We start from the raw sequence: 20,655 nt of genomic DNA on the forward strand, positions 1-20,655 counted from the left end.
AATACATAAAATATCAGCCAATAAATTTATTAAAACCATTGAATGGCTGAAATAGTTAAAATCCTAGCTGAGAAAAATATGATTACATGACTTCTGGGGCACTTGGAAAACACATCACTTGAAAATGTGTTCAGGAAAGTATGTGTTTACCAATTGAAGAAAAATCTGAGAAGCTGCAGCAGATAGATTAAACAGCAGAGAGTAATCAATCACGGTGCTAAAATGATAGATGACATCTAAACTGAAGCTCCAGGGAAGTACAAACACAGAGCCATTTTGTAAAATTAGGTTGCATAACTAGCATACCTCAAAGCAGTACAGAATCTAAATCCGTGTCAGAGATCTCACATTTAAAAATGCAAAGCTGTGCCTGTAATACAAGATCGATTAAAAAAAAAAAAAAAAGAAAAATGAGGCTTTGAGGCACAGAATTCTGTAAGCATATGAGTCACAGAGAATATACTACTCTGAATAGTCTCAACATGATAACCAAACAGCCAAAATACAGCAGTATGCCAGTATTGCCATATAATTCACTATAAATTTATGCTTCCACCCAGGAAGAAAAAATAAACTAATTTAGGTGAAAAAAAGTGAAACTAATTTAGGGGAAGACCTCATTAAAGAATTCAGGTAGTGTGAACACTCAAATGAACTATTTTATGCAAGCCTGCAGTACACGCACATGAATTTTAATGGGCAATGACAAAACCTAGGAGCACAGGGAATGAGGGCACTTCCATGCTGCTTCTCGATTACTATATTGCAATGAAAGATTAAAATCGTAATGCAAAGGAAGATTACTGTTATTAGCAGTGAACATTCAGAAACCGCAGGGTCATTTCTTCTTGAAGGCTCATAAAATCAACTTTTACAAAACTGTCTCTTCCAAACCAAGGAACCCTCCATGTAGCTACTTCATTTCTGGTACTTTACACACCTCTAGATATACTATAGTAAATAGCAAAATATAAACCATGGTATCTTTTGAAATAGATATTAAACAATGTTAACATTGTGTGCTCATGTGCATGAATTTAGTCCTCTTACATATAATGGAGTCAAACTGCCCATACAATGATTTTCAGTAGGGCAGGCTTCCTCTGTCTGCTCACAGAACACAGTCTGGCCACCATCCTCCTGTGTAAGTGCTTCGTTTGTGCAGCACCCTAATTTATGCCACTTGCCTTTATTAAACAAAAATGAAAAAACTGTTATTAACCAGCAGCCACCAGTTATGTCGATTATCTGATAAAACACAGCATGTGGCAGTGAAATCTGATTGCTGATGACTATATGGAGGTCAATGGGCACCTTTTTTGGAACACATGTTGCAAGATTCTTTTCCTCCTCCACAAAAGATGACATCAACCTTTTGCAATATCAAAAACAAATGATACAGGCCCTTCTATTTAAACCTGAGATGAGAACACCTGAACCCCACAAAATACAGCACATGTTATGACTTTCATTTTATTCTGTTCTTAATAAGAACAATATTAATTTTATCTTCTTCCTGTATCTGGAATCCAGTATTTTTTACCTCTCAGCACTAGGTGTTATTAGGTTTTAATTAAGGTTGGGAGAAAAAAAGTATTCTAAAGCAAAGATCCAAAGTGTCAGAAGAATGACTTGTTGCTTAGCATATGAATAACATACACTTCACATGGGTGTTTTAACCAGCCCCAGAGGTAGCCTACATGAACTTCCCTAAATGGTTGAATGTATAGCCTGATCAAGCTGCTCCTCACTGATGACAGATGAGAGATAAATGCAATCTTATTATTCTAATTTCTCATGTATATTCCAAAGAGAGTATTAAATAAATTACACATTGTTAATGTTAAATAACTACTGTACAGTTTCATTTCTGTAATTATATATTCATTGTTAGATCATTTGTAGTTTATAATCATAATAGCATGACTGATAAAATTAACTGATGGATACTATGAAAAGGTTCTGTCAACCTATTCTGCCAGCAAGGGAGAGAAAAATTTTATGTGATGGAGTACCAATATAAGTTGATTAATTTTTTCTCACTATACACAAATAAATCCATGCTATTCTGAAACAGCTGCCTGTTAGTTCTGGGCACTTGACACAGGAATACAAGTGAGGAGAAAGTTTTGGAGTGTCTGCAGTACTGAAATCTACTTTCTACAAGCAGGTCTACAACAACTACTGTTTTTTGTATACATACAGTAGTTGAGTTATACAAATTGCATGAAATTGTTAATATTTATGCATGTAACTATCAGTCATCTGCTGCTAAAACATAAGGTCTGGGGGAAAAGCATAACTGATTTAGTTGAAGGTATCCCATGTGTTAAATAACTCCTAAAAGTTCCACCATATCTTTTCACATGTCAAATAAAAATTGCAAGAGCTGACCCCGGTTACACTATGCTGCAACCCTTCACAAATTCCTTAGTTACAGGCATATGGTATTATTCTATGCATTATTACCCAACAACACCAGCAATGCTCTTGGTCTGCAGACTGCCTATTTGGTACTAGAAACAGCAAGCTCAAACTTTGCCAAAGATCGGGAAGATTCTAAGAGGTTTATACATATTCTTTTCCACCAAAGTTTTATTTTTGCTGTTTGCAAAAAAATATTCAAGATTTATTTTTATCAAAACTAGTCTGTTCCATACACAGGTTTAGCTACATGAAGAGAGATTTCCTATGTGTCAATAAAATTCCTTCAGTTCTGCATTACATACTGTAAAATGCACATTCTAGAAGCAGAATGGTGCTGAATAGCACACATTCTCTGTACATTACTTACTGTCCACAGTCTTCTCCCACGAAAAGGCAAGCTCTATTAACACCTAGCACAGATGAACTGTTTTGTTCAAACTGTTAATAGAAATGCCTTCACATACATTCACCTGTTTTGGTTCTCCAACTATACTGCTACCTTTTAATACCCAGCAATGCAGTACACCCATATGACCTGTTATGTTTCCCAGGGCATATGGCTTAGGATTGGCAATAAAAGCAGTGTCTGCTCTGCACTGTATCACAACTGGTACTTAAGCAGCAATCTGAGATTTCTTTCAAAGGACGACAGAAATAATATCATCCACAACAGAACCATGGCTCATTTTCTTGTCTCAGTGAGTAGTCTTAATCTCCTGGTGTGCACTGTGATTGAAGATACTGTGCAGTGAACAGCACAGCTATGACCAGGGTAGTTCATAACAATTAGCTAGTGATTAAGTGGTTAATACGAACCGATAAAAATCTCTTATTTGTGTGCTGACCCAACAATATTTGATTACACTGATAAGCCTGTTTTTCTGCAAAATCTCAGGTGTGAACAAATGTGATAATAGTAACAGCAATATTGGTTTTAGCTTGGTACATTCTAGTATTAAGATTCACTTTAACTGAGAAGAAAAATATTCTCAGTACGGGCAGTGCTGAAGACACACAGTGTGGATTATCTGTGCCTCTTACCTAAAATGATTATAGGATTAATAAAAGTCTAGCCCTGTTAAATGAAAGTGAGTTGGATAAGAGGCAGAAATGCTCAATGCACTGATTTATTATGTGTGTTAAAAGAACTGTGAACAAAAAAAAAAAAAACACCAACCCAAACAAACAAAAAAGAAATGGAAGTACAAAGAGTGTTTGGTTTCAGAGTTTCTAATCTGGTCACTTACTGTTCACAATACAGAGTGTGTGATTAACTCTCTTCTCTCTGTTTATTCAGGACTCCAGGTTTCTGTAAGAAAAACAAATACATGAATTTATCATCTATAAAAAAGTAACTGCCTAATTTCACTTATGCCAAACAAGCTTGACAATTTCACATTTAGTTTTGGTTTCCTCCAAGATTTAAAGCCTCAGTTTTTTGTGAAAGTGTCCAGAGGAGAAAATCTGTATTGCTCCTTTTCCTGAAAAAGCAAAGTTTCCAGTCCTAGGTATTACAATAGCAGCAGAGATAGGAAAGCCACAGACTCAGGGGACAAATCTCTTTTGAAACCTCACAGCAAAATCTGGGCATCTGAACTGCATCTGGGCACCTGCAGCTCTTCCCCATTCAGGGAAGGTGGCAGGCTTTCACACCTGTGAGGTTGGCAATCCTCTGGTCAAATTTAAATTCTCATGCTGTACTGTATCTTGGCTGGATTACCTCATTACACTGAGGTGTTAAGGAAGAAATAATGTGTACATCCAACAACAGCCACAACCTCTCTATACTGCTTCTGGAGGAGAGTGGAACCCGCTGCAGAGGGGCGTTCGACTCCTCACTCCCACAGTTTCATGCAGACAATTAGCATAAGAAGCACTGATCACAGCACACCAGCTGCTTAGCCTTTCTTGGGCAGTTCACAGGCATCACAACGAAGGTAAGGTTTAAGGCAGGATTTGAAGGAAAACAGCATGCCAGCTTTGTATTTTTTTTTTTTTTTTTGCTATTAACAATTTTCATGAATAAAGGTTGCATGAAAGAAGGAAGAAAACTGGGACTCATGGGCAGTAAGGCCAACACCAACATGATAGTAGGCAGGCTCAAACTGTGAAGGCACTTAAGTGGGAAGATGACCAATTCTGACACAGTTGAAAAAGAGAGCCAAATGTATAGCTACCAAGACAGGTAAATGCATTTTTAATTTTATATCCATTTTTGCATAGGAACATGAAACTGCAGTTACCTAAAACTGTCAAACTACATCACATCAAACCATACTGTAGTCTTTAAAACAGGCAATCACTGTTCCATTCAGCATCTCACTCTAAATTAACCACCCTTCAAGACCCAAATAATAAAGGATTCAGAACATAACTGATTTAAAAAAATCAAAATTTCCCTTCTTTGGAGAAAAAAATCATATTGCTTTCTGTATAGTTCTGTCGATACTTATGATATCCCAGACATCACTCACTTGGCATGTCACTCTACTGAACAAACCCATCAGGTAAACAAAGCTATGGAGCTGAGGGCTCCATAGTCTATGTGTCCTAAGCATACAATATTATGTTGTTATTAAGTTTTAAACTTTTTGGAAGTCTTCTTAGAGCCTATTTTGTTATGTCCTAGACATTGGTGAGGGGTTCTGGAGCACCTGACCAATGCAAAGCTAGATGGATGATACATGAAACCCTAATTCCAAAAGGTTTAGAATAATTCAGATGCTGGTGTAAAACAGAGCTGTGGGATCAACTAATTTCTATCCCAGAGCTTGTAATACATCTGACATTAGTCTTAACAGGCCCTACATAGCTTAGTGTTCCTTACTAGCTGTATCAGTATCCTGGTACAGGTTATGACAGACCTAATCTCAGCTCCTGTACTCAAATACCTCTTGAATTGGTTCAACCACAACTTTGCCTCCCCCTCTCATTCAAGCCTTCCCAAACTGAAGGATCTGAAATTCAGATATACTCAGAGGCAGGTTTCAATTAAAGCTCTAATCCCAACATTCTCCTGCAGTTGAGAGCCAGGGTTTTGGTTCAGCTCTCTGTGTACATCTTGCATTTGAGTAGAGGTAGCTAACTGCAAGTGCCTTAGAGAAATAAACAAGAGTCACACCTGCTCTGTGGTACACTGTCTCAATCTTTCCCTGTCTCTCTAAGCTGTGTCAAGCTGTGTCAAATTATTACTGAGCCTTTCAGAAGATTTAACTATTTCCTTCTGCTGAAAGAGAGAAAAAAACGGAAGAGAAGGGAGGGGAGGGAAAAGGAGGAAAGGGGAGAGGGAGGAGATAAGGGGAGAGGAGAGGAAAGGAGAGGAGAGGATGGAAAAGACAGATGTTTACTTGAGTATTAATTGGGAATAACTGAACAAAAATACAGGTTATGTGCTAGAGAAACAAATGTAAGTGAAACCATGAATAAGTGTGGTGTTTCATTAAGTGCAGAGTCAGCCCGCCTGCTCCCTTGAAGTTGACAGATGGAATTTCTAAAACATATGAAAAGCATAATGCAGATCTGGTATAAATAAGTAAAACCCAATCTATAAAAATTAACAGTTATCAAGGAGAATGAATAGCAGCACTCTTTTCAAGGATCTGCAGAGCTAAAAATATATAAAGAGAAATAAGCAGGAAGGATTTGCATTTCTAGAGAAAGATCAAAAAATGACCAGAGAAATTAAACTATGTTTCTATCACTTACTATTAAACACAGGCTATTTTTTATGAGATGTGTTGGAAAATTAATTCATTAACCCTTGGTTACGGACTCCTCTGGGTCTTCAGTGCAGGAGATCCCCTGCAGTGACAACCATATTTGCAGAGCTACAAATAGCATCTGTCATACCACTAGTATCTTCCAAAGATCCGTTTTCATTTCAGTAATATTTGCAAGGAAGACTACTCCTAATGAAGCCATTGGAAATACCAACAGAAACACGTTTTGATATGCCTGGATACATCTTGTAATATCCCTTTGAAGCATAATCAATATTTAACAAATGGTATATACAGAAGATACTTTAGGGAATGTAATTTTAGGGTAAGTAATCATGTAAATGATCAACTTGAACTTCAGTTAGTCATACGGACATGCAAAAGCAATCAAAACGAAGCATTTTTTAGTTAATTCTAAGTCACCTTTACTGGTAACTAGTTATGAAAACAGTCCCATTAAGCTGGGGTAGAAGAACTGGACCTCTAAAATAAACAAAGTGCAGTCTACTACACTGAATTTAAGAATATACATCCATATCTTTGCTCATGAAACAAAACCCTACTCCGCTGCAAGGAAGGGATTCTTTGCCATTTTTCTCAGGAAACTCTTGTTTAACATAGAGTAGATCTACATTTATTACAGGTGACAAAGAACATTTTTAGCATCACAGAATCATGGCCAAAATAAGCCCTTTCTATTACAAACTTCACTATTCATTGTGGACTGCAATGGAGAAGACAAAAGGGAAGCTGCATGGTAATTAAAGATTTCTCAAGATCTTTTAGGCCATCTGCAGTAGCTTTAGTCTATTACTAATTTTACAGCCAGAAAGAACTGTGTGATCTTCCACAAGCTCCATGAGGAAACAATTTTTGTCTGTTTAGGATCATGGGCTAAACACTCATTAGTGGAGCATATGGCTGCTATTTGAGTATTTCTCTTTTCAAACACTGAGGAATAATTCTGAAAACCAAATCTTTTTACTTTGGAATAATAATGAGCTGGTAATACATTGTCATTATGGTTTAGTGACAGTTTGGGACCACAAGTGGACAATGTTTTTGTTAACTAAAAGCTCTAGAAATCAGTTTCAAAGGGCTTTGGTTTTGACAGAGCTGAAACTTAGCCTAGGTTTGCTGGTTTGCTGAGGACTTTATTGATCGTCTTTCAAACCTGAGAACATGTATTTATGTGGCCTATATAGGAGGTTTTGAATAATAACTTTGGGTGGCAAAATAAGAAAATATAAACCAAACTTCAGAAAAGAAGCAGCTGAATTTAGCAGCTCTGCCTCAAACCCCAACTCCAGTAGTGTTAGAAATGAAAATAGAAACTGCAGAGCTTATGCTCTGCTTTAGAAAAGAGAAGGATGCTTGAAGACCTCAAAGCAGCCTTTCAATATCTGAAGGGGGTCTACAAGGACTGGAGGGACAGAACAAGGGGTAATTGGTTTAAACTTAAACAGAGGGAGTTCAGGTTAGATAAAAGGAAGAAGCTCTTTACTGTGAGGGTGGTGAGTCACTGGAACAGGTTGGCCAAAGAAGTGGTAAATGCTCTGGTAATGTTCAAGACCAAGTTAGATAAAGCCTTGGACGACATGGTCTAGTATGAGACGTCCCTGCCCATGGCAGGGGGGCTATAATTAGATGATCTTAATGTCCTTTTCAAGCCAAACCATGCCATGATTCTGTGATATGAGAGAAAATCAGATTAATTGAAAGTGGAAGTTATAAAGTGTTATGAATAGACAGGTACCCTGTAAAACAACAGAACTGACATCTGGGAAAATGAGGCTAGCATTCAATTATGAAGTTCAAATTAGCTAATAACTAGTACAGAGTGTGGATGATTTCTAGTTGCATAATGTACAAAAATTTAAATGTATTTTAAAAAAATGGAGTTGTGGGCATTTATTAATTGCTTCACATATTGAAACAGAAATTGCCGTATATTAGGAACTTTACAGTCCTTGATGATATGCACAGCCTAATATTTTATGGGCTTAATTCGGTCAGCATAAACTTTTTACTGTGAGTAACCTCAAATAAGTCACAAAATAGATCTGAGGATTAGTTTGGAAGGGATTTAAAGCACACACTGTGAATCCCTATACAACCACCACTTAGAACACTATCCCTTCAGGCCCAGATGGATTGCTATGGCAACAGAATCCCAAATACCAAGTTTGTAACTTACAAAAATGTAAATTATTGATGAACTCAGAGTTGTCTCTCTTGGATACCCTCCTATTCAAATACCAAGTCATACGGTTAGATTACAGAGAAAAGGTTGATATGCAATTTCCCCAGCCCAGTGAGCACTAATCCCAAAGGATTTCATTAAATCTTTTGGCTTAAATTTTTATTCTTGGAACAGCAGTCAGCAACCAAGGATTACATTAAAACTGGCACTATTGAGGTCATTACTAGCTGAATTCAGGCCTGTATTATAACAAAACAGAAACTAATTTTAAATGCACCTCCGTACATAAAAACCGAAACCCTTAAATACCACTCTTTTACATTATCATATACTATATGACAGCATTCTTCCCCTCACACCCATTACCCTGCCTTCCTGCCAGAAAGAAATGATGGGGAACAGTACAGAAGAATAAAACCAATATGCATTACTCGATAAAGAAGTACACATATCATGGTAGAAGTGATTGTGCAGAGACGAGTGAGTTACAAAATAATGAATGAAAGGAGGCTCAGTAATTTTTGACAGTCTGCAAATCAAAATCCAGAATAAAAAGGTTTCTAACTAATAAGTGAAAAAAAAAGAAAACAAAAAAGAAAACAGGCCTAAAACAGTATGTATAGGCATCTTTACTGAAAATTTCATTAAAAATCTGTTAAGAGAATATAGAGTGGTAGGGAAGCTAAGTATTTCTATCAGCCCTCTTTTCTGGAAAGCCTCTCAGACTGTGTAGAGAATGCGAGTAACATGGTGAGAGCCACACAAAAGTATACCCACCAGCACTCACATTTTGGACTGTAACAGTCCAGTAGGCTTTAAAACAACCTAAGGCTTTAAGAAAAAAAAAAATATCTCAGATGTGTCCTCAAAAACCTAGGAGGAAAAAACAGGACAGGGAGTAAGTTTGTGGGAAATGATACATGCCTCTGGTTTTCTTAAGGGAAACAACTACTGAAACAGGAAATGAAAAAGAAAAGATAAATGAAGATAAGAGGCCATTTTTTTATGACAACAGAGAAATTTAGACCAACATAATGAAAAAGATACTGGTTATACCACACACTTCCTGGTGGGGCAGGAGATATTCTCTCAACCTTATTCACACACAAGCATTTATTCAGCCCAGTATGTAAAGACAGAATACCTATATAAGGAAGCTGCCATTTGGACAGCCGTTCACAGTTACTAAGTAGATTGCAACTTTTTCTTAGGTCTTGACAGACAGTATTTAATATTTCAGTGTAGTAGAATACACATGCAGTGTTACTGTGGCCACTAGTGGCAAAACCAGTATTTAGACCCTGTGTGCATCCTCAGTCTGTTGCTCAGCCATCCCCACCCCATGGCTGGGATGTAGCTCAGCCACCCCCACCATGTGACCCGTTCTGGTTAAAGTCAAACACAGTTTTCAGCTCTAGGGATTTCTCTACTAAGTGAAGGACTCTACTTACTGCAGAATTTGTTTCTGGTAATCTTTTTTACAATATTAGCAGTTAAGCTGCTTTTTCTGGCCTCTGTTCACTTGCATATAGTTACCTGCTGCCTAATGTTCAAAGATGCTGCTCACCTGTGGCTTCCTGAAAATTTCAGTTCTTGGCAGATTAAAGATCCAAGGGTTTCAGGTCCACAGGGGCTCTGTGCTCTTTTCCATAAGAAAATAGACTAGTCTTTTCTTGCTTATGCTCCACACCTTCATCTGGCATACTGTGTTTCTACTACACCCAACTCATACACAGGCTAAAGAATAGCTACTAACACTCAGTAAGTGCTAGCTGCTGCTCAAGTGCCCCTGCATTTCTCTCCCAGCTGCATAATGCTTCAAGCATTCTCAGTTTCTGTTTCTCCTCTTAGCACTGCACAAAACTTGTCTTGCTGTCCTTTTTGGTTCTCAGTCCTAGTGGATTCACTTCTCCTGTTGCTCAACAACAGCTTTTTCCAGTTTCTACTTTGCCCTTACGCTTGGCTTGATGCCAAAAGAACCATCCACTCTGATATTTTAATCAACCCCACTTAGGTCAGTATCATAACTTTGTGATCAATAAACAATTACATGAAACAGTGGGCACTAAAAGATTCTCTTTTTCATGAAAGAAACCCTATTAATGGTGGTAATAGGGCCAGTGAGAATACAGTCACAAATTGTTATCTGAATCAACTCGAGCTTCTGTTCTTATAACAACTCTTGGCCAAAGGCAAGAACGACAAAGGATCATCAGAATTTTTGGCAGCACTAACATCTTTCCCTATATCTACTGCTGAAAATGTATGGATCTTCCTCTACCAACACCCATTTCACAGTGAAACTACTGTGGTTCTACTGTATAAATGAGATGTCAGATGCACCAGAGATGTAGATGAACCCCAAATGTGGCACAGACTGTGCATATGACAGGTGGTTAAAGTAGACAAGCTGAAAGTATTCACACTATATAGGGACACTTCAACCACTTTACTGCATCTGCCACACAGGAACTGCTCTGGGAAGAATCTTCACAGTGCAGAGCTTGCCGTTCCTGCTTTGTGACTGCTGGGCATGTCTCTGTTATTATCTTAAAAAACAGTTGAATTTCTAAACTTTACATGAAGCCTACAGTTGCAATTATGAACACATGAAAATACTACTAACTTTTGTTAGCAATAAAAAGCCCTAAAGACTTTTAACACCAGAGTGTAACTTAATTTTCATAAGTGAAAGTTGTCAAGGCTTCAGATGAAACAACCAACACTGCTCACGTGGCATTTCATCAGCTTTAATTCAAATATTTTCAGGCTTTCCTACACAAAAAGATTAAAAACCTACCATCATTTTCTAAGTCATTTTAGGAAAAAAAATATTAATCCAGTTTTCCATGAGTTGCTTTATAATACTATTTAGAAGAGATTTCTTGGCTTGTATGAAATGATAAGAAAACAGTTTGTAGCAAAATTGGTTTCAGAAGTCATATTTAGGTTTCTTGTTACAGCTATAGACCAAGATTTATTTAAAAGCACAGTGAAGGTTTTTAATCAGTCTCCAGGTCCTTCCTAGAAAGATAACATATCTTTACATTAACAGCTGAAGCATTTTATGGAACTAACACAAGCCATCTAACTGTAAACACTTTGAAGAACTTCAGAACCTTCGATACACACTCGGCTGCATTCCAGTGTTTGGAGATTCAAAATCTAATTGCTTTTATCACAGGACGAAAGAACCTGATGCAAGACACTGCAGGAAGTGATTATACGACATATAACACTGCTGGTCTTTCTGTTCTCCAAGCCTGGTGTGAGGGTTTTTAAAATTTATTTCCCAATTCTACCTTATAAAAATGCAGTAATCTGGGCAAGGAATTCACCCATAAAACCTGATGCTGAGTATCAGCACTTCAGCAGATGAAGTAATGTAATCTGTAGACAAGCTGTTCTGATAAACCTTTTAAATTACGCTAAAGAGACTCATACTGTCAACAGCTTCAATATTTGCTGGCCATTTAAATGCATCCCTTCAAAGTTAACTTTGTAGAGTAAGAGAAAATCCTAAACAGACTTACTCTGAGGTTTACATGGATACGTACGCTAAAAGATGATAATTCACCCTTGGTATAATATCAGACCACATTTTCTCTCATACAGAATCATAGGATGGTCAGGGTTAGAAACAACCTTAAGATCATCTAGTTACAACAGCCCTGCCCCAGGCAGGGATGCCTCACACTCAGTTATGTCACCCAAGGCTCTGTCCGACCTGACCTTGAACACTGCCAGGGATGGATCATTTACCACTTCTTTGGGCAACCTGTTCCCATGCCTCACCACCCTAACAGGAAAGAACTTTTTTCTTATATTCAATGTGAACTTCTCCTGTTTTAGTTTAAACCCATTACCCCCTCGTCCTATTGCTACAGTCCCTGATGAAGAGTCCCTCTCCAGCACCCTCGAGATCCAGCATATTGTAATTTTTACTTATGCTGCTGTTTTAATTCTCCTAAAGAGAATTATTAAAAAGAAATATGACATTCTAGCATGTCTGAATACAGACAAAACTAAATTACTGCCTATCCCTTGCTTTACTAATCCAAGAAGTGGCAGACTACATGCTGCTCAGATTTCTGGCAAGCAGCAAAACAAAACCTATAAAAAAGGCACATCAGTTTCTGAAGCTGCTATCCATATCTCTCACTTTCATTTTAATGATGCTTGATCTGTGTCCACCAAGCAACATCCTTTGTTCTACACCAACAGCTCTCTTCTCCCTTTCACAGTTCTCTAGCTATCTGAGGGCTTCATATCTCAAGAACCTCCATGTGAAATCTCATTACTCACATGGTCACAGTTAGTTTTGCCTTTTTATGAACTACAGTTGAAAATAATAAGAGAACTGAATGCCATCAATTTAAATGAAGATTTTTCTTTACAAGAAGAGATGATAAATTGTACCTTTCTGTGGTCAGCAGCAGCAAAGAATGAAAAACTCAGCATCAGTAACCAAACTGAAAGCACCTATCTTCTGTACTGGTACTAGAATTTAGTAATAATAGGATCACTAAATAAAGTAATCATACTTGAAGACTTTAAAGATTTCTTTACAGTTACAACATATAATACTTTATTAATTCATTTATTAAAATATGTTTCCAATCACTCTATTATAGTTTAGCATGAACTTTATTCTAAGAAAGCAGCCAGCAAACAGTTATACCATCATCATTGGAAATACTCTACCACCTTAAGGCTAGACAATGAGGATGACAAAATCATGAGCAATTAGTTAAAAATCAGAAAATGTTTTCAACCTTCTAATTATTTATGTTAAAAAAAAATTAAAGTGCAATTTCTCCCTTAGATATATTTGTCACAAGAATGGATTACTACTATAAATCTGTTGTATAAACATCACAAAGTCTGTTGGAAGATATGAACCCATCTTGCCCCATGTTCTTTGTCCTCCTCAGCATATTAGAACATTAGCCCTTCTTACAGTTTGTAAAAAACCCCTTAAGCAATTGTTAAAAAGTGCACCTTGGTTCTGTAGTACAAAGGAACAAAAAATAAAATGGATTTATAAAACGGATTTATAAAATAAGCTTATAAAAGGTGGAAGCAAGGACAGGCGGACTGGGAAGAATACGGAGATGCTGTCCAGGAAGCTAGGGACCAGGCTAGGAAAGCTAAGGCCCAGTTAGAATTACACTTGGTTAGTGATGTGAAAGGTAACAGTAAGGGATTCTTCAGATACACTGTGAATAAAAGACAGACTAGGGACAACGTGGGCACTCTCCAGAAGCTATCAGGAGAACTGGCTGCCCCATCCCTGGCAGTGTTCAAGGCCAGATTGGACGGGACTTTGAGCAACCTGGTCTAGAAGAAAGTGTCCCTGCCCGTGGCAGGTGGGCTGGAACTAGATGATCTTTAACGTGCCTTCCAACCCAAACTATTCTATGATCCTATGAGAAACATATAACCTAAATGACAAGGGTGAGCCTTGAGTGACAAAGGAAAAGACTGTGAAAAGGGTCAGTATGTAAGTGGACATGGCTGCAGGTGCTACCCTGATTCTCAGAAACTGCTAAGCCAACTCAGCAGCACTACACAACTCAGTACCCCTCAGACAAAAGGTCATCAGCTTGGTCAGCTGTGCAATGCAAAGTATTTAGTCATCAGGGTGCTTAACCAAGCACAAGTGATGTTTCAGTGTAGTGTGTCTAAGTCTTACTACTTTTCATAGCTAGTGGCACATAGTAACATACCATCTGGCTACCCTGGCTTCCTTCCGTGGTCAAAGAATTGGGTAGAGCTGGCATCTGAAGTAAATTTAATCTCACCTTAATGGAAGCACAGTAAAAGTTTTAACTAGCCTGTTGCTGCAGAGATTTGTGTATAAATTCATAAGTGTGTAACATCATCTAGAGATGTAATTTTGGTATCTTAAAACATTTCTTTACACACTGTGTGCACATGCCTGACAAACACATCTGATTTTCCAGTCCTAGAGATGAAACTTTGAAGCATCATGACTCTTTTTCATCTACAAAGTACAAGCAAAAACCTAGATAGGGGAATGTAGGTAGACCTTTGAATCACAGGTGTCACCCTGGGCTGTGACAGAAGAGCTTAACAGCCAATCCTTACAGATTACATGCAAAGATATTATTATAAAAAGCAGGATAAAAGACAAGCGCCAGTGTTGAAAGTCTCCATGAGTGTAAAAAAAGCAAGCATCACGTCCACATTCAGCAGATCTGACAGCCTAATCAAAAAGTAGCACTCAGACAGTGCAGAGTGTCAAGGTACAGATGGCTAGGAACATTAAAAGAGGTAGTTATCATTATTGTTCCTTACATAGTTGTGTAAAGAATAGACATCTTGATATTGCACTTGGCTATAAAAACAACTTCCTCAGCTAGATATTGCCAGAAGGAACCTAATGGAAATGTCTATTTAGTGAAAATCAAATAATTACCTTGTAATTACTATCTCATGTGTCACATTTAATGTTAGCATCTCTGAATCAAGGAAAATTCAAGAAAGGTCTATTTGAAATCCCTAAAAAAACATATGGCAAATATTTTAATTGGGCTACTTTTGCTAATGAAGCTAAGCGTTCCACATGGCAATATTTCTTCCTCTTTGCAGATCCAAATGGTAATGTAAACCACCCTTAAATTTAATCTTCCTAGCCATCTTGAGGAAACCTGTTTAATTTTTTATTATTAAGTTCTCTGAAATACAGCTTATTCAGACAAAACTTTAGCCACTTCATAAAAACTACTGATTTTTACTCAAATAGAACACTGGAGCAGTCTGAAGGGAAAAACCATTTGTTCTGTCTCAGCTGATGTATAGGGTAATTTTCTGAGATTCGTTCACTGCAATTTGCAAACACATTAGCTAAGACTATAAAACAAAAGCAATCTGTACTACTCATGGCCCAGAAGAGGCAGAAGCAGAAAGTTAGAAAACATAACAAATGTCTGAATCATCTGGAAGCAGGACACACTCTACCTCAACAGCGAACATCATTATGCAAAATGGGCCTTACCTGTTTTTCTAACTGACAAAGCTAGCCTGGCGACTGAACACCTACTACTGCAATATATTCTCAAACAAGGATGTATCAGACATTTAAGCAGGGGCATATAGAAGGCAAAGTTATGCTTGCCTAATCCAGGGGAGCAACACTGCAGTTAGGTTATGAGACTTCTAGTCCTTTTGTCCAGTTCCTGCAGGTCCCTCCTCAATTCTGTAGTCAGTCTAGCTCTGGAGGGTGATTTATCCTTCTTCCTTCTTATTATTCTTCTTCATATTCTTCCTTCTTATTCTTACTCTTCCTTCTTTGATCTATATCAAACTGCTGTAATGACACAGATCTCAGAGCAACCCCAACAGAGGGAACCTGCTTAACACTCAAACGCTGAAGTTCTCTGCTGAATGATCCAACGAAGAACTAGTAACATTAAGCATGTTTTAAGATTATTTTAATTTTTTTAACCAAAGCACATATAAGCAAATAGTTTGTGAGCAGGAAGGTGAATGTAAATGTAGCATTTGTTACCAGTCAGATGAAAGCATAACTGCATTCAAAGACAGGAATGGGCAGTGTAACAGACATCACTATGCAAAATGATTATTTCAGCATCTCTGAGCATGGATTTTAAACAAATCAAGAAAACACCACATGATGCATCTAATATTGCATTTCAGTGTCTGGCAATAAAAAAAAATAAATCTGTTAAAGATCATCTAGTTCAAGGAAGCCCTTAATATGAGTTTTTGTAAAAAGAGAATTTAAAAGTGCCCGTCAACAAATCAGCAGATGCCCTTTATGAAGCTGACAGATGCTTTTTGGCATTCATGTAATGACCATAAATACTTCATTGCAGAGGGCACTATCAATTGCTTTAATCAGTTTGTACTATCAGTTATGAAGTATGCAGACAATTTTCTAAGCTGTGCTTTGCAGTGACATTAAACATGCATGTTAACATACTCTGACAGAGCTGACTGTCAGTTTCTTTTCCTTTTGACAAAAACCAGCATTTTGCCCATAAGGTTACAGTCCTGTCCAAGTATTGCTTTTAGGCAAAATTAATTCCCCTAGAATACAATAACACAATCCACAGCAGTGTCAGTCTTCACCAAAGCTCTGTGATACATGGAGATTTTAGGATGCAATGTGAAATGTTGCTTTATGAAAAGAACAATTTGACAGCTTAAAACAGGAACATTAAGAGTGAATTCAGGTACATGGATATAAATCAGGAAAATAAATGCCTCTGTTAACTATTTTCTTGAAGCTCAGTCCATAGATCAGAAAATTCAAGACAAAAAGTCCATGTAAGATTAGAAACCAGTGAAATCCAGAGAAAAGGTAAAATACCAAAGAAATCGAATGTATTTGTTAAAGTACTTTTATACTTAATTTTGCCTACAAACAGGTAAAAACAAAGCCGAGAAGTTACCCTAACTGCGAAACAGTTCTTGCTTGACACAAAATCCAGATCTACTGTCTTGTAATTTACCCAGTGCTCTCTCCTAAATATGAGTTTGGAATGAGATGTAACAACAGACCAAACCAATCTGATTTGGGGTCTTTCAACTGTTATCTTCCATGCAAATTACAGAGAATGCCTTATCTTGGCCTGTGGAAAAGATACATCTGCTTTCAATTTTTGCTTTGCAAATATGAATAATAACACATTTGAACAGATCACTGAAAATGTTCAGAAAAGCAAAGAGGGCCCTCAAAATGTAGATTTTGAAGAAATGAGGCAGGCAGGCAGGTACTGTTAAAAAAATTAAGGCTGAAGAAAGGAAGACTGAATCTGAAAGGCTGAAGTTTGGATAGTATTTGGCCCATGAACAGCACTGTAAGCAAGTATAACAGCACAGAATAGAGAAAGAGAGCACTGGCTGGATACCAAAACCTCCTTATTTTGCTCTAAAATATTTTAAGGGAAACAGTAAAGTTCAGCTATGCATGAAATTTAAATCTGGACTAGGAAGAGCATGATTAAGTAGATAGCTGAAATCATCTCACATTAGTTGAACTGAGGAGTAGTTGAACTCATTATTTTTATTTTATTGTTTTTACTTCTCAATACCAAGCTTTTATTGTGGAGGCAAGTGGAATTACTGGAGCTAATAATAGGGTTAGAAGTCAAGAACTCTAGAGCTGTAATCCTGGATTGGTCTCTGACTTGCTCTGATACCATGTTTAAGTCACTATTCAGTTTCCCTACTAATAATGCAGAGACAATATTCTACTCCTGAAGGAGCCTGGAGGATTAAAGTCTGTAGTATTTTGAATAAATGCACCACTTTTAAGTTTGCTGCAGTACTTACAAGGATCAGACTACAGGACTGGATTTTAGCTTTTATGTCTATAAAAAAGTTGACTGCAGTCGGAGAGAACCAAGGCAACCCTGAGTGTTTTTAAAAATCTCACCTTTGCATTACTGAACTCTTTGCCCCAGGGACTGAATGTTTGCACCTCTGGAACTTTTTTTGATTTCCAGAATTAAACTACAGGACAGTCTAAGTTATCCTCTGGCTCTAACACTTAAAGATTGCTTTTATAAGGCATTACAAACTGGATTTTTTTATCCCTCTCTTCAATTTCTTCACCATGTTTTACAGCTTTCACTGAAGCTACATGTCCCTCTCACTACTCATCTGTAGAGGGCTCATCGCATTTGACCCTGGGCAAGGCTGTTTTACAAAGAAACAACACGTTTGATAACATACTTCATGTGGTGCACCTGCCATGACTATTAATACATTTATCCTACTAAATACCAACGTAGTATCTCTTCACCAGCATAGGAATTACTCAACTAAAAAGTAAATGTACTCTTAAATGGAGTGGTTTAAACAAAGATGAAGTAGTACAAGGCCAAAGACTGCAAGACTGTTAACAGTGTTTTCTGTCAGTTCACAGTATTTGCTGGATGGTTTAAACATAACAAAGTGAATTCAGTAACAATTCTAAATTGTTTAATGTTCTATGTTTCACTTTCATAGAGAATTTTTTAAAATACTAAGATCAGGAATTTTTATGTTTAGTATTCCTAATTGAAATCACACTATCTTATGTATAGTCATGTATCTGCATTTACAGGCAGGTATGTCTGTCAAGCTGTATTCACTCCCACATACATCCCCCCTTTCTTTACACACTGCCCCCAGAAAGCCAAGCTCCAGCTCTGTTGCATATAGTGGCCCTGGATTTATCTGGGGATTTTTGCTTATGAACTAAAGTGCACCAAACAACAACTGGATGAAGACCATACATACGCTTATGGCAGACATAAATTATATTCTTTGTATAATTTAAAGATTGAGGCAGAAATATTTACATTGGGTAACAGTGCAGTCACATCAGTATGGGCATAAAACTGAATATGCGAATAAAAAACACATTCAAATTTAATTGTTGCAATTTCTGAATTATCTAGAAAGGTAGAGTCTTTAGAATATAATGTCATGTGACATTACACCACAAAATACATCTTGTTAATGGAGCACACATAACTAAGTACTGGGCTACAGAGTCTTGAAATACACAAGTGAAGAGAGGAGATAATCCCAATTTAGATGCCTTGACAGTAGCAGTTAAAAGATTTATATCACTATGCCAAAACCAGTGAGGCCTTTGATGTCCAGGCTGTGTGAAAACCTTCACTTAGGTCAGTGTACCATTCTGAAATAACAACTGTAACAAACACTACAGAATCTAGGGCATAAGAATAACAAAGGAAAAACATGTGCTCCAGCCTGGATATGGCACATAAAGACTGAGAGTGAGAGAGTCTTTAACAGGGTTCTAGGTGTTTATTTGCCTGGATGCCTTCTGAAGGCTTAAGCAATGTAACTAAAACAGCTGTTGAAAGATACTGTCATTGATAGTGATAATTACCTTGGCAGCAGGCAAAAGGTTGTGCTGCAGCAGTACAGGAACATCTCTTTTGGAAGTCTGCTAAGCATATTGATTTGGCGTATTCTGTACCACAAGCCTGTTTACTAGAAACAGTGTTCTACTTACACTAGTTTTCCAAACATGAATAGAAAACTTTGTATCAGGATTTTTTTTTTATCAAACCTAATAAATCCAAATATTATTCTGTTACAGTAGAATAGTATCATAGAACATTTTGGGTTGGAAGGGACCTTGAAAAGATCATCCAGTTCCAACCCCCTGCTATGGGCAGGAACACACACCTTCCACTCAACCAGGTAACTAAAAGTGCCATTCAATCTGGCTGTGAACACTTCCAGGGATGGGGCAGCCACAGCTTCTCTGGGCACCCTGTGCCAGTGCCTCATCACCCTCATAGTAAAGAACTTTTTCCTAATATCTAATCTAAATCTACCCTCTTTCAGTTTAAAGACATTGCCCCTGGTCCTACCACTACCTGCCCTTGTACCCAGAATGAAGTGGCTAACTTATTTCAAATAATGAAGGAGCCAGAAACAAATTAGCAGCTGTCAGTTACTGAATATGCATCGAGAGTACATCCACGAGGCAATACTATGCAGTCTACTACCCTGAAACAACTTGACACCTTTCATGCAAAGAGCCAAAAGCCATGTAAACATCTAAGCCAAGCTGCTGGAAGGATGTAGGAGAGCTCAAGAACAACCAAATGTCATAAGATGAGGGCCCAGTTTCCTTCACCAGATTCTATCATGGGCCAGTAATATTAGTCTGTGCAGTCTTCATAAGGCATTCCAAAGCTCCCTTTGTGACTCGCACTAGCTCTTTGTTCCTTTTGCGAGGTAATATTCTTCCTCATTTTTAAGGAGTTAGCAAGCTAAATGTTTGGTTTGTCGGCTTTATGTTTGGCAGGTTAACTTCATTCACTGCTCAGCTGTGAACATATATGCTTCCCCCCAGATCAAGAAAAAAGCTATTTGCTTTATATTTAATTAGTTTAGCGTGATCAGAAGGCATTTTCCTGTGATATGCCAAATTCCCTAAACAATAGCTATAGCTTGTGGAGAGGTGAAGACACTCAACAAGATGCTTAAGCACATACTCAACTAGTTATAGTAGTCTGAAAACCTCTGAGACTACTTCTGTACTTAAACATATGTTTGTATAACAGAATCACTAAGCATTACTCAAAGTCAGGCTAGAAGAGAGGTATAGTAGTAAAATTTGGTGGGAAAACCCCAGATGCTCTCTCACAATAAATCAACAACAAAAATCACTGATTTTAATTATGCTTTGTTCTTCTGCTCAGGGATGCTTTGTTTTGATTTTTGATAGTTGCATTAATTTAATTCTGTACATGGACCACGCATGCCCTGAGACAGATAATCTAT

The 20,655-nt window shown here is 37.5% G+C and overlaps 1 protein-coding gene across 4 annotated transcripts in view; it reads right to left on the reverse strand.

Annotated features, from left to right (window-relative positions):
• The window catches only part of SYT1 (synaptotagmin 1), a 352,054-nt gene that overhangs the window by 221,790 nt on the left and 109,609 nt on the right, over positions 1-20,655 (reverse strand). For 3 of the 4 annotated variants that reach the window (XM_061369381.1, XM_061369378.1, XM_061369377.1), the window contains one exon: positions 3,675-3,736. The exons of the other annotated variant lie outside the window; for it this stretch is intronic. The gene's annotated coding sequence lies outside the window, so the exon portion shown is untranslated. The remainder of the gene's footprint in view (positions 1-3,674; positions 3,737-20,655) is intronic. 4 annotated transcript variants of the gene reach the window in all.

This window comes from Neopsephotus bourkii, unplaced genomic scaffold, assembly GCF_033783945.1.
Source record: "Neopsephotus bourkii isolate Nb327-2 ecotype Australia unplaced genomic scaffold, CSIRO-AGI_Nbou_v1 NB_1493, whole genome shotgun sequence".
NCBI classification, from domain to species: Eukaryota; Metazoa; Chordata; class Aves; order Psittaciformes; family Psittacidae; genus Neopsephotus; species Neopsephotus bourkii.